This window comes from Hippichthys cyanospilos, chromosome 22, assembly GCF_059441005.1.
Source record: "Hippichthys cyanospilos isolate Australia breed blue-spotted pipefish chromosome 22, RoL_Hcya_1.0, whole genome shotgun sequence".
NCBI classification, from domain to species: domain Eukaryota; kingdom Metazoa; phylum Chordata; class Actinopteri; order Syngnathiformes; family Syngnathidae; genus Hippichthys; species Hippichthys cyanospilos.
The window spans coordinates 9,110,903-9,124,844 of record NC_142390.1 but is presented as its reverse complement, the minus strand read 5'-3'; the positions used below and the strand labels follow the sequence as shown (position 1 = coordinate 9,124,844).

General features: G+C 39.7%; 1 protein-coding gene across 12 annotated transcripts in view; it reads left to right on the top strand.

Moving 5' to 3' along the window:
* The first annotated feature begins 9,518 nt into the window (after positions 1-9,518).
* The window catches only part of wnk1b (WNK lysine deficient protein kinase 1b), a 98,930-nt gene continuing 94,506 nt past the window's right edge, over positions 9,519-13,942 (top strand). For all 12 annotated transcript variants that reach the window (XM_088405832.1, XM_088405830.1, XM_088405829.1 and 9 more), the window contains exon 1: positions 9,519-9,978. The gene's annotated coding sequence lies outside the window, so the exon portion shown is untranslated. The remainder of the gene's footprint in view (positions 9,979-13,942) is intronic.

The following is a 13,942-nucleotide window of genomic DNA, read 5'->3' as shown; positions in this document are numbered from 1 at the left end:
GCCAGCCTGCCCACCATTTTCTATAATCAATCCTAGAAACTTAAAGCCACTACGCTTTGCTGTTTACTCTGTTCTGCAAGTTGCCTCGAGCTCTATTTTTACCAATCATTATTTGAAAGAAAAAAGTCAGTAATAGTTAAGAGAAAGCGTTTCGGGGATTTAAAGCTTAATTTTTTTGACAGCTCATTGTATACTCCCCTCTTTAAGGAGTGTACTTTTCAACTTGTGTTTTCCCGGGGGGGTTGAGTCACTTCTGCACAAAGTGTAGCAATGTTGTGCAAATGTAAAAAGTTGCGAAACACTGGTGCAACCTGCCTCACGAGCTTCTTTCATTCATGGGATCCTTCATTGGGGTGAATGGGAAGTGTTTTTATTAGCACCTACAAGTTATTTTTGGCACAGCCCACATATTGGGGCTGATATTGCGGTGCTGTGCCAGCAGGGCATCAGATGTCATTGGAGTCTTGAGCTGCATTTTGGGCTGTTTACCCATGCGAAACATGCATGTATATGATCAAATAATGAACTGTTGTTTTGCAATATATATACAGTGGGGCAAATAAGGATTTAGTCAACCACTAATTGTTCTCCCACTTGAAAATATTAGAGAGGCCTCAAATTGTCAACATGAGTAAACTTCAACCATGTGAGACAGAATTTTGAAAAAAAAAAAAAAAAAAAAAGAAAATCACATTTTTTGATTTTTTTACGAATTTATTTGCAAATTATGGTGGAAAATAATTATTTGGTCACCTACAAACAAGCAAGATTTATGGCTGTCAAAGAGGTCAAAGGGGTGGAAACATCATGCTTTGGGGCTGTTTTTCTGCAAAGGGACCATGACGACTGATCTGTGTAAAGGAAATAATGAATGGGGCCATGTATTGAGAGATTTTGAGTGAAAATCTCCTTCCATCAGCAAGGGCATTGAAGCTGAGACATGGCTGGGTCTTTCAGCATGACAATGATCCCAAACACACAGCCAGGGCAAAAAAGGAGTGGCTTCGTAAGAAGCATTTCAAGGTCCTGGAGTGGCCTAGCCAGTCTCCAGATCTCAACCCCATAGAAAATCTGTGGAGGGAGTTGAAAGTCTGTATTGCCCAATGACAGCCCCAAAACTGCTCTAGAGGAGATCTGCATGGAGGAACGGGCCAAAATACCAGCAACAAAGTAAACTTTTGATATTGACCAAATACTTATTTTCCACCATAATTTGCAAATAAATGCTTTAAAAATCAAACAATGTGATTTTCAGGGTTTTTTTCCCCCCACATTCTGTCTCTCATAATAACAAACTGTTGTACAGCATCAGTAACTGTAACTGTAACAATCAATCAATCAAATTTTATTTGTATAGCCCTAAATCACCGAAGTCTCAAAGGGCCTCACGGATGAAAAGAGGTCATGTGGAGACCTCTTTCGAAAAAAGAAGTCGTACAGAGACATCTTTTCAGTGTAAGGTACACAACAACATCCCCTGTCAATGCTTGTTACAGAGTCTCATGGCAGAAGAAAGGAAAGACCTGCATAATCTCTCATTCACACAGCAAGGGTGGATCAGTCTGCCACTGAAGCTGCTCTCTCGCCCAGATAGTACGTGCTGCAGAGAGTGCGACTCATGGTCCAGCATAGATGTCAGTTTTGCCAGAATTTGTCTGTCGCCCACCTCCCACACTGAGTCCACAGAAAAGCCAAGACCAAGCTGGACTTCCTGATGACGTTGTCCAGCCTCTTCCTCTCCCTCTCAGTGATGGTGCTGCTCCAGCAAATCACATCGTACATAATGGCTAATGCCACCACAGAGTCACAGATTGTCTTTAGAAGTGTCCTTTGCTCTCCAAAAGACCTCAATGTCCTGAGAAGGTAGACCTTTCCTGCACAGTGCATCTGTATTGTGTGTCGGCTAAATCACCTCCTACATCTCCTACATCTCCTACATCTATATATTATATATATATATATATATATATATATATATATATATATATATATATATATATATATATATATATATATATATATATATATATATATATATATATATACATTAAATGACTGATGAGAATGAAACAGAACTGCATACTATGGTTATGAATATCCTTGTATTAATGCCTCCTAACAAGGGGAATAATTTCACTGCGTGCCATTTCTTTGTATTAAATGTTATCATTTTCATATTTAACTAGGGCACGTTTATTGTTAATTTTGGTTCACTGACATATCAACCATTAGAATGAAAGGCATAAGCCTAGCTTTTTGTTTAAATATTGTAAACATAAATGACAAGCTAGACCATTTAATGTAATTAAAATATAAAAATAAAGTCACCCCATAATTTTTCTTGATATACGTCAGTTTTTATAAATTGATAGGGAGGCCACATTGTTTAGACCAGGGGTGTCAAACATAGACCCGTGGGCGAATATACATATAAACCAGAGTTTATATGTATATTCAATTAGTCGTTTTCAATGACCTAAGATGAGAATCCGAATGAGCTGTAGTGACATGTGACACTTTGTCCACAAGCACAATCCACCGCTTTGTGTTTGTCAATCTCTCTCATTGTTATGTTAACACCCATTGTCTCCTTCGTTCTCATTTTTCAGTGCCAGGCTCTGCTGATGTCCTGCTGTCTATCGCACACACACACACACACACACACACACGCACACACACACACACACATACGCGCGCAAAAAGATGCACCAACCAGGCAGTGCCAGTCGCTTCACTTTGCTTTCAATGAGGGCACCTTTCTGGAATACACCATGATGCACACTAATAGTTTAAATTTGAACGCAAGTCAACTCAAATGTTGATTCGCTTTAAAATTAATTTGCAAACCACCATTCTTTGATTTTCTTTTAAAAAGCAAGCATCTAGATGTTTGCGTTACATGGCAAATTTTCAATTTGCATTTGACACAGTATCAACTTGTTTCAATTTGCATTGACTACAACTCAAAACTATTCTCATTTACTTGTAATTCTAACAAATTATTATTGTGCTGCTGCCTTTTTATAGTTTTTGCAGTGTTAGTTTATAAAATAGTGCTATTTTGGTGCTCATTTTCTTCTGCTTAAATTTGCAATCTGGACATGTAAATTAAACCGTTTATCTCTGCTGGAGCATTTTTTAATGGTGCAAAACTGATGCATCATTGTGGAGTGTTCAGTATTGAAGATAAGGCTGCTTAAGGGCTGAATGGTCATATTTGCAATTTGAAATTGTTAAAAATGTGATCTTGTGCCCCGGACCCCTGCTGTGTCCCAATTGCACTGTCCTAGAACATTGAAATGTTTTGAATTCAAACTAATCTAACTGAGATGGATTTTTCACCAAATTGAATGGCAGTATATTTTTTTAATTCTAAAGTATTTTTCATATTGACAACCAAATGACCTATTTAACAGTCTAGTTTACCTTCACAAACTCTATCCATAGGAAGAATCCCACAATATGGTGCTTAAAATGTGGCTATTTAAAGACAAATTGATGCAAACAGTGTGGTTTCTACAATTGTCCTTGAGAAGAAGTACATGTTGTCTGCGTAGATGAAGATGACATAAACTGCAAATTTTGTGTTGCCACATTTGCCTCCTACCATTTTGCAAGACAACTTGCAAGCCCATGAAAGATGATGATCACTGAGGAGAATGGAGATTCTCCAATTCCTATACGCCCTACTTAGGAATTCCTAACACACAATTACAGTTCACAAACCACAACCATCATATTCAAACCTCTTCCAAGCCCTGCAGGGGAGAAAGCTAGTTTACGTTAATTATCTCAAAATCGGATAGTTACCAGGGGGATTGAGAACATATGTAGTTGAGGAGTAGTACAGGATTCCACAAGTGTGGGAAGAGATTCAAAAACAGATTTTGATAGAGAAGTCAAGATTGGGCTATTTTGTGACACACTCTGGTGGAAGAATTTACTGCAGGCACATTTGTTGGCTTGCTGCAAATGGGTTCAACACATTTTTGCATGAGTGAACTTGGCTGCATCACGAGTTTTAGTTATGTTTTGCACATTCTGTGTCGTTAAACAAGTCTTCTACTATCATCATGAGTTAAAACATTTTATTTTTTTAAACCACAGTACAAATGTTTGGAAACACCTTAAAAATCCTTCTTTCCAAATGCTGTACTACTGAACCTAGAATACCCACCAATACATGAAACAATCGACATGGAAAAAAATATACACACACAAGGTTGAAAAAAATAGACCTAGAACCACAGCAAACATAAGGAACTAGACTTGGAAACTCGACTCAGAGACAAGACTCCTGAGACTATGACTTAAAATGACAGCTTGAGAGCTTGATGTTCTGATAATGCATTACTAAGAACCTCGAGATTGAATATAAATATGAACTTAAATCCTATATGATACAAAAGACTTTATGATATTAAAGCAAACTAGCAAATCAGCACATTGAGTTCAACATAAAGCGCAAACTGTCATGTGAGGAGCAAAATTTGGACCAGACAACTGGTCACTGATATGGAGAGTATAAGTCTTCACATACAAAGTTGAGGGAAAGCTAGACCTGGAACTTGAAAACTAGATTCCCAAACCAAACAAGAACTAAAAAAAAAACTAGGCTCTGAAATAGGGCTGCATGATTATGGTCAAAATAATAATCATGATTTTTTTGGCCAATATTGAAATCACGATTATTCATCATGTTTGGTCAAACATGTCTATTTACAAGCAGTATATAAATGAGGCATTAAGGCTTGACACTTACAAATAATAATAATAAATGAAAATAAATAAATCAAGTAAATAACAATTACACAGCTAAATTACTTGCTGAGTACAAACCAATGAAAAAAGTGAAGCCTACTTAGAACCAAGCACGTTATTTACTTTTAAGCAAATATGAAAATATTAGCAGTCAAAAAGGCGTTTTCCGTCATTTCAAACAGAATTCATTCAAAACATTTTTGCCAATCGGATTTTTCAAATTGGGTCTCAATTTACAGCTAGCACTGTATGTATACATCAGGAATCAGGTGAGAAACTCAATGCAATTTCACATTGGGAAATAATACAGTGGTACCTCGGTACTCGACCGCCTCTATACTCGATCAAATCGGTGCTCGACCAAAAAATTCAAGTAGAAAATGCATCGGACCTCGAACAGATTTTCGGTTCTCGAATAGCCGAGCCGACCCGAACGCGCTCCTCGGCCCTTCTCGGCCAGCGGGTAAGCGGCAGTTCAATTCAGACTGCCAGCGGAGTAAGACGTACGCAGTTTGTTCGAGTATTTCTTCCCGGATTTAAACTTTTTTGTGTTGCTCTAGCCCTTAATAATGGCTCCAAAGAAAGACAGTGATAAGGGGAAGGCAAAGAGGAAAACAGTGAGGACCACTATTGAATTGAAGAAGGAAATTATAGCAAAATATGAAAGTGGTGTACGAGTGTCCAACCTAGCGTCGCAGTTACCTAGCGTAAACATGGAAGGGGATTCCCCTTCCAAGGAGTAACCCCCCCTTCCGATCTCTCCACATCCATTCCTTTATGCCATCAACCACTCTCCAAAACGTAAGTAAATTAAACAAAATGGTTTATAATGCTTTATTTATCTTTATCATGTACTGCTTGTGCACATTTATTTGTGCACACATACTTTCCATTATTTCTTATGGGAAAATTGGTTTCGGTGTTCGAACAAATCGGTGCTCGACCACCACCTCAGAACGGATTATGGTCGAGTACCGAGTTACCACTGTATAGTATTTGGGTGAGAAAAGCAGATGCTGTTGTCATGCAAGCATGTGGGAAACATTGCCCCCTAGTGGTAGGATGACAAAGCACTTGATTTGACATGTAGGCAGCCAGCTTTTTAAATGTTAATATCACCAAAGATCATCTTAATTACTTGTATAGATATTATGATTGCGATTAAAATTCGATTAATTGTGCAGCTCTACTCTGACTTACGAGACTTAGATGTTAAATCTAAAAGGAAAACAGCTTAATTTAGAGCTTAAATATTGTCTGTATGACATATTACACCAAAGTTATGGACCCTATTTGAAAGAGAAAAACACTCTGTCAGCCATGCAAAAATTTAGCAAATAAACCTACTAATTTTGGTAGCAACACACATACTAAAATTTCTAAATGACCCTAAATGATAAAAAGAGGAATAAGACAGCGGAAGATATGTCAAGAAAGTGCTCAAAGTGAGAGTGAAAGTAGCCCAGTTTGGCTCAGGTTTCAGACCTGTCGCAACCCGCTGAACCAGATTACCGGCAACCTCAATCAGCTGGGGTCACCTCCAGTCATGGCGCAGAGATAGCCGGGGGACTGATTAAGCTTTGTCATATGACAAGCTAAACAAGCATTTTTGGAACACCTTCTGACATCAAGCTGTCAGTCACAATGTAGCCTCTGGTCGCTTGGATGTTCTAATTTACAGTTCTTCAAGGTCAAATATACCACATATACCTTACAACTTCCTCTTTTGCATATTAGTCTGTCTGTTCATGCAAATGCTCAATTGGGTAATCACAGGAAAGCAACATTTGTGCATTTTGTCAAGATGACACCATGTCACGATGCAAGTACAAACTGTCCAACACGCTGGTTAACCTCCAATTTCAAATTCACTCCAAGTGCAGTAATTATTTAGTTTACGCCACCCAAGAAAAAAAAAACACTTTCTTTTCAGCCTCATTTTAAATAGATGGTTGCATGATGTGGGGACAAGCTGTACAGTTCATTATTAAAGTTGAAACATTTCAAAAGGAAAAATTGTGTAATTGCTACAGCATTTCTCTATTGGGTTTCTCTGCTAAGAAAAGTGGAAAAAAGGTGCTCTTGAGTGGTTTAGATCTTATTTGGCCGTATGGTGACCCACAGGGTTCAAATCTAGGGCCTCTTTGTTTTGGGCCAAGGGCAGCCCCCTTGGGTTCCATTCAAGAAAACATGGTATTTCATTCCAATGCTACACCAAATTGTATTTTTATGTTATTAATTTATTGTTTTAACCGTCTTTGTTGTCGAATGACTAATTTGTGATCCATTTATAACACTTTGTACGCAGCTGAGGTTGTTTTAAAGTAAATAATGTCACATCGTGAAAACAACACCACAAGAAATGTTGTTTTCCTCATTTGTTTATATAAATGGAATGTTAACAAAATCGCCAATACTGAGGATTTGAACAAAGCAGCCTGGGGTTTATCTGTCACCTTGCTGGGTGGTGTCGTCCCCCGGACGCAATTGTTGCTTGTTGTATAATCCACATCTCTGGAATATCTGTTGCTCCTCTATGCATGCAGATACCCTCCAGTGAAACACTGCTGCTTCTCGGTGTGATGAGAAGGAATGGAGTAAATCTAGCAAAGTGACATTTGGAGTAAAGGGGTCGTTCACTGATGTAAAAGGTGAGTGTACTTAAGTGGAATGCTGAGGCCTGGTCGACCTTAATTTTTCCATGATAGGCAATAGCTCACCTCTGACCAAGATACTAAAATTGCAATCTGTTTTATGACTAACATTTTGTTGAAAATAAAATAAACAGCTGTTTTTTTTCCGTCTCTGGGCGGGGCCATTTTGAACACCACACTACTGTTGCCCAGAGCTCAGGTAACACTCAGTTATGGCTCAGCTTGTAAAAGTCACATGACCAAACTTCACACAACAAGGTGGGCTGCGATTGGTCAGTGCCTGAGCCCTGAGCAACTGTGATGTCATTTACAGTGGACATTTTCAGTGATAAAGCTACCCTCTGAAATAGATAAAAAACAGTTGTATTTTGATCCTTTTTTAACATTCCACAAACATGCTGCGTTTAGTGGGGTTTTGTTGAAAATGTTACTTACAAAAAATACAAACAGGACCTGAAATGGATTTATTTATTTTTTTTGGCCAATGATGTTTTTGGTGGGTGGCTCGGTGGCGCAGTGAATAGCACGTCCGCCTCACAGTTCAAAGGCCCCGGTTCAAATCCACCTGGCTCCGGCCTTCCTGTGTGGAGTTTGCATGTTCTCCCCAAGCCCGCGTGGGTTCTCTTCGGGCACTCTGGCTTCCTCCCACACTCCAAAAACATGCATGGCAGGTGAATTGGACATACCAAATTGGTGTAATTACCGAATTAGGTGTAACTGGGTGTGTGAATGGTTGTTCGTCTGTGTGCCCTGCGACTGGCTGGCAACCAGTTCAGGGTGCCCCCCCGCCTACCGCCTGAAGCCAGCTGAAATAGCCTGCGACCCCTGTGGGGATAAGCGGCTCAAGATAATGGATGGATGGGTGTTTATGGTAGGGAAAAAATACAGATTAATCGCCCGACAATTAAAAAAAAATACATAATGCATAAAATATTTTTTATGCATCCTTCTCCTGTCCAAACTAGAATACGGTTGTTTGATACCACAGTTTTTCCACTCTATATGTTTCATGTACTAAATTCAGAAGAGGAAATAGACGTGATTCCACTGGATATCAATATATAATGATATTTATATTTTCTCAGTCAATGAAAGCAGGTAAATGTCTAAAATTAGTGCATCAAATACTGTAATGGACAATATTTCCCAAAGTGAGTTAGCCAATAAATGAAACTTCTAATGTTGCTAAAAGGTCCAACACACCAATAAGCACTCAAACCATTAATATAGAAGCATTTCAAAAAATGGATGGTAAATGGACTTTCACTTATATAGCGCTTTTCTACCTTAGGTACTCAAAGCGCTTTACACTAACTAGTCATTTACCTACTGATGACGCAGCATCAGGAGCAACTGGGGGTTCAGTGTCTTGCTCAAGGACACTTAGACATGGTCTTGATGGTCGGGGGATCGAACCCGGCCTTTCGGCTGGGAGACGACCACTCTACCACTAAGCCATGCCGCCCCGAAAGAAAAAAAAGAAAAGTGAGCAAATTGGTTTTCGTAGCAATGCACTAATTGTAAACTCTTAAGCATTAATGTAAACCTTAAAAGCTTAAATTTTTTTTATAGAAGGTGCAATTTAATCGGAACGAGAGGACGGGCGCAGGTGGAATAGAAGGGGGAGATGCACTCAGACAGATTTTGTTCAAACTCCACTAATAATGCACTCTATCGCCTTATTCTAATTTTCAAAACGTATAGCCCCATTATTATTTTGCACATTTAACAAAACGAGTACGGTAGATTTGGACACAAAACAAGACTTGTTGAAGGCATTTTCGTGTGAAGTTGCCAATAAAACACACGATCGCGTTTCTGGTAAGAGCTCACAAAATAAAAATAATCTTATGAATTGTCTGTAAAATCTAATATGGTGAGGAATTTACAACTTAATGAAGTAATAAGTTTTAAACGTCGCAGAGTTTTGTGAATCAAATATTTGTGTTTTGCGGATTCCAGCTGTGTGTGTTCAGAAGTGACCATTGAAAGTTGATTATTTTGAAAGTAAAGAAATCAAATTTCCGGTTTAGTATCTTTCTGGCTTAACAGCACAACAGATGCCTTGTCGAGTCATCGTAGTTGTGTAGCTCAGAACACGACAAGACTCTGGCCTGGTGCAGCTCCACATTGGACTCAACAAGCTTCTCCGGGGATTTTATTCGCTTTACGCGGGACTCAATGGACAAGTTGTCTACACATATTGAGAAATATCGTACAACTTTTGATTGAGACCAGACTGAGTGAACGCACCAGAACCTCCGCGATATCAGCGGACGAACTTGGCTCCTCTGCCCGTAGGAGGTGACTTGTCTGGCGGCTCCCATCTGCTAAGATGCTCGGAGCTCGACAGAGAAATTTAAAGTTATGGCGAAGCCGTGTTGTTGCTGGCTTTGGATCCGTCTCTCCTGGGGTTTTTGTTAAGCATTTGCGAGTTTAATTTTACTCGCTGTGGTGACACGCCGCGTGCGCCGTATTTGCTTCTGGACCCCCAGCAGAAGAGGGGGGAGGTTTTTCACCTAGTTCGTGGCCCACAGATTTCTTGCAAGACCAGATGCATCAGGTAATAGTAATTTCTCCAGTCTTCTTCACATGTTGGAAGATATTCATAAAACATCCAAATGAATAGTTTCAGACCCCAAACAGTCCAAGGTATTTAATTCTCTCACACGAATTTGCTTAATGTGTTCATCATCTTGATGTTACTGAATATAAATTGAGGCTTTATCCATTCATCCATCTATTTTCTTCCATAAAGCCAAAGGAGATTAAATATTCCACAAACTAATCAATTTGTAATTTCCTCAATTTTATTAGACTTGCATGCGAATTGTTTTCTTCCTTCCTGTTCATGTCACTTTTGACCCCACTAAAGTCTTCCCATGGCCAGCAAAAGGATGTATATTAAAAGCAGAAGTACACTAATGGCTTTTGCATTGTATTCTCATCTTTGATTGGTCTAAGCAGTCCACTGGTAATAATACTTATGACACTTTAAGTAATCTTTCCCTTTAAGCTATTCACCAATGTGAAGAAGAGCAGTTGCACTTTGCTTGACTTTGCTTGTGTCACTCCTCATGACATGGAGCTGTTAGGAAATTAGAGCGAAAACACACCTCGTGGCTCATTTCCTATGACAGTTGCGGGTCATCCTCCCAAAGCTATCTCACCTCCCAATGGATCATTTTAGCACGCCCAGCACGAAATACAGTACTTTGGTTTCTTAAGAACATCTGGCTCAAAATAACCCATCCATCTATCAATTTTGTATCGTTGCTTAACCCTGCAAGCATCACAGGCCTGCTGCTGCCTATCTCAGCTGACTTCGGGCAGTAGGTGGGGGACACCCTGAACTTATTGCCAGCCAATTTCTGGGCACACGGGGAGAAATAACTATTCACGCATCTAATCACACCTAAGGACAATTTAGTGTGTACATGTAATGCATGTTTTTAGAGGGTTTGTGAATGTTCAAATTAAAATAATAACTCCAAAGAGTGCCATTTCACTCTTTTTGGATTATTTGGTTAATGTGGGTTTGGTTATTGTTTGAAAAAATACCTAGGGTTGATATATCTAAAACAACCCCAAATAAATTGGGTTGTATTTCGGGTGCGCTCAACTTTTTTAAAATAAATATTCCACAATTCACCTTGCTTTGGGGTTAAATAAATAACCCGAAAAGTTGTGTCGGTCCCTCTTCCCCCCCAGTTTGGGATATTTTTTACCCAACCATTTTTAGCGTAGAGGGAATGTGGCACACAGCTACTTCACATGACAGAAATACCTTTTGGCCATAGGTGACACAGACAGCTGTATGACATCTTCGTCATCACTTGACATCACCTATTGTCTCACGCATGACCGAGACCATCTGCACCTGGACAGCAGGCAGGAACAAGGACGGTTTTGACTTGTGCAAGACCAGTAGGGCATCCGTCTGCCTCTGCAAGCAGTAGCTGAAGCCTTTATTATTATAATACACACTAAAAAGGGGGCGGAGTTGAGGGATTCATCACACACTTAATAAGCAGTGGTTTCTGAAGCGGTGACAGCAGTTGGTGAAATTCCTCCAAAAGACCGTGAATATTGACATTCCTTGAGTAAGCTTGTTGCCGAGATGACAACATTACATCACTTAAATCTTTGTCGCTATGAAAAATGGCTGCGTATCTAGTTGCAGATAAAATCAACTAGGAGAGTGGTCCCCAACCCCCGGTCTGCGGACTGGTACCGGTCCGTGGATCAACTGGTACCGGGCTGCGTGGGCTGCACCCGAAATAATGTTTTGGAGATGATTTAGTTTAATGGTACGTGCACACCGAACGCGAACGAGGCGAAAAAGCGGAGAGTTTTGTATTGTAGTCAATAAAGTTCGTGTGACTGGGCGCGAATGCACGTCGGGCGACGTGATGGACGCGAATGGAGCGACACAAATGGCCGCGCGCGGTCACGAGAAGCGAAATTTCGCCTTTCGCGTGAAGTTACATTTTTTTTACTTTTTCCGCGTTTCGCGTCGCGACAGCCAGTCAACTTCGAGAACATTCAACGGCTCACGCAGGGGGCAGCTTTGTGGTCACCGGGAGCGATCCAACACGGCCAGCTGAGCTTTCAATACAAAACAGAGCCAAGCAAGAGCACTCACCTGGCTTGTAGATAGGCGGAAGCGAGAACTTGGGACAACTGGTATGTGCAGCGTTTGCTTCACTTAACAGCTGTTGAACCATAGTTACTGTGCTAAGCTAACGATAGCGCAGCATTGTCAGCACAATATTTAGCACGGTCTCGGCCACTTGATTGTGACATTGAAACTTTTGTTTTTTGGCAGGCGAGTATTGTCGCAAAGAATAAAGGTGCTGTCGGTGAAAATATTGGCTCTGTCACATCCCAGAAAAGTGAAAGTTCTCAGCAATGCTCTTCTCCGGATCTACCGTAAAGTGCACAGCAAGCGAGCTCCACTCCCCTCCCCTCCCCCCTCCTCTCCTCGCGTGACAAAAAAGTGGACAAAAAGTACAACAGCGACAGAAAGCCCCGCGAATGAGCGTAGCCATTCAGCGAATGATTCGGCGTTCGGTGTGCACGTAGCATAACAGTTCATAAGTTTTTGCTTGATCTTTGTTATTTTGGCGCCGCTTCTGGCCGCTGTTGATATTACATACATAGTGAGAAGCCCCCCCCCGCCGGTCCACAATATAAATCAATATAAATCTGAGGCGTAGTGAGAAGAGTGATGTGGTTTTTAGAGCAGCCAGCACCCACCCTGATATTCCAAGATCATATTTTCCTTAAAAATTCATGAAATTTATGGAAAATATCTTCTTATTTTCCTAATTTATGAAATCTACTTAGTAAAAAGCTCTTGTAAACAAATAGTGCCTATTTTAAAGAATCTAAGTAATAAAACATTCTGTTTTGATTGACATTTTTTGATTTACCAAATCTTTCCTTCAAAATATTTTCAGAATTTTGGTGTACGTATCAACCTGCAATTCAGAACTATTTCAAATCATGAGATTAATGAATTAGAAGGTGCTTTTAAAATTTTGGTGTGTATTGCAAAACAAAAACAATACTCACTGCATGGCTGAAGTATACTGCCTTATAGCATTATATACATACTTTGTTTGAATGCAAAGAGCCTAAACTTGCCTGAATTCCAATGTGTTGACATTTTTTCCCTTAAAATCAACATGCCAAATTGAGATTCACCTCCTAATTTTTATCTTCAACTCAAAAGGTGTGCTGATCTCCAACCCGCTGGAATGTTGCCATCTATAGGAATCTCTATGGCATTACAGTGATTTATGAACCATAATTTAAAAAAACAAAACTTTTACCTACCTGTGAAAAAAAACATCCTCTACAAATGTAGGTTAAATTAACTTGATGGATTTGAGTTAATGAAATATTTGTAATCAATTTGATGAATGCTCTGAATGGGTTAGGGTTAATATCCAATTATTAATGCATCTCATTTGCTATCAAAGAAGCATCCAGAAATATTTATGTTTTGGAAAAAATATAATAAAATATCAAATAAAAAAAAAAAAATGCATTCATTTGCTGCTCCAGATAGGTAACATTTGGCCTTGGTAGAAGTGTTGGTCTCTGCTGTTCAGATCGCTGAACAAATTTACTTTTCTGATAAACATACTTAACGTGGTTTCAGACATGCGTGGAGTTGCTGTGCAGCCGTTTTATCCCTCTCACTCTTGAGCGAACTGTTCCCTAAGCTGCTAACTTGCCAACAAGCAGACTAACCTTGAGGTTAGCCAGGCTGCGGTGACTTTGTGAGAAATTGGGAGCACGGAGCAATTAAAGACCCACGCTTGTAAATTAAAAATGACACATGGACTGATTCAGTGCAAGATATTTTGCTTCATTGTGAGAGCATACAGTTGTGATTTATCCATCTGTAACTCGCATAGTATATAGTTACTCTTGTTGACGATCGACTATTCCAAATACTCTAATCAGCGGTGTCTTAGCGCATCAGAGTTAGTCATAGGTCATGACATTCGTTAAAA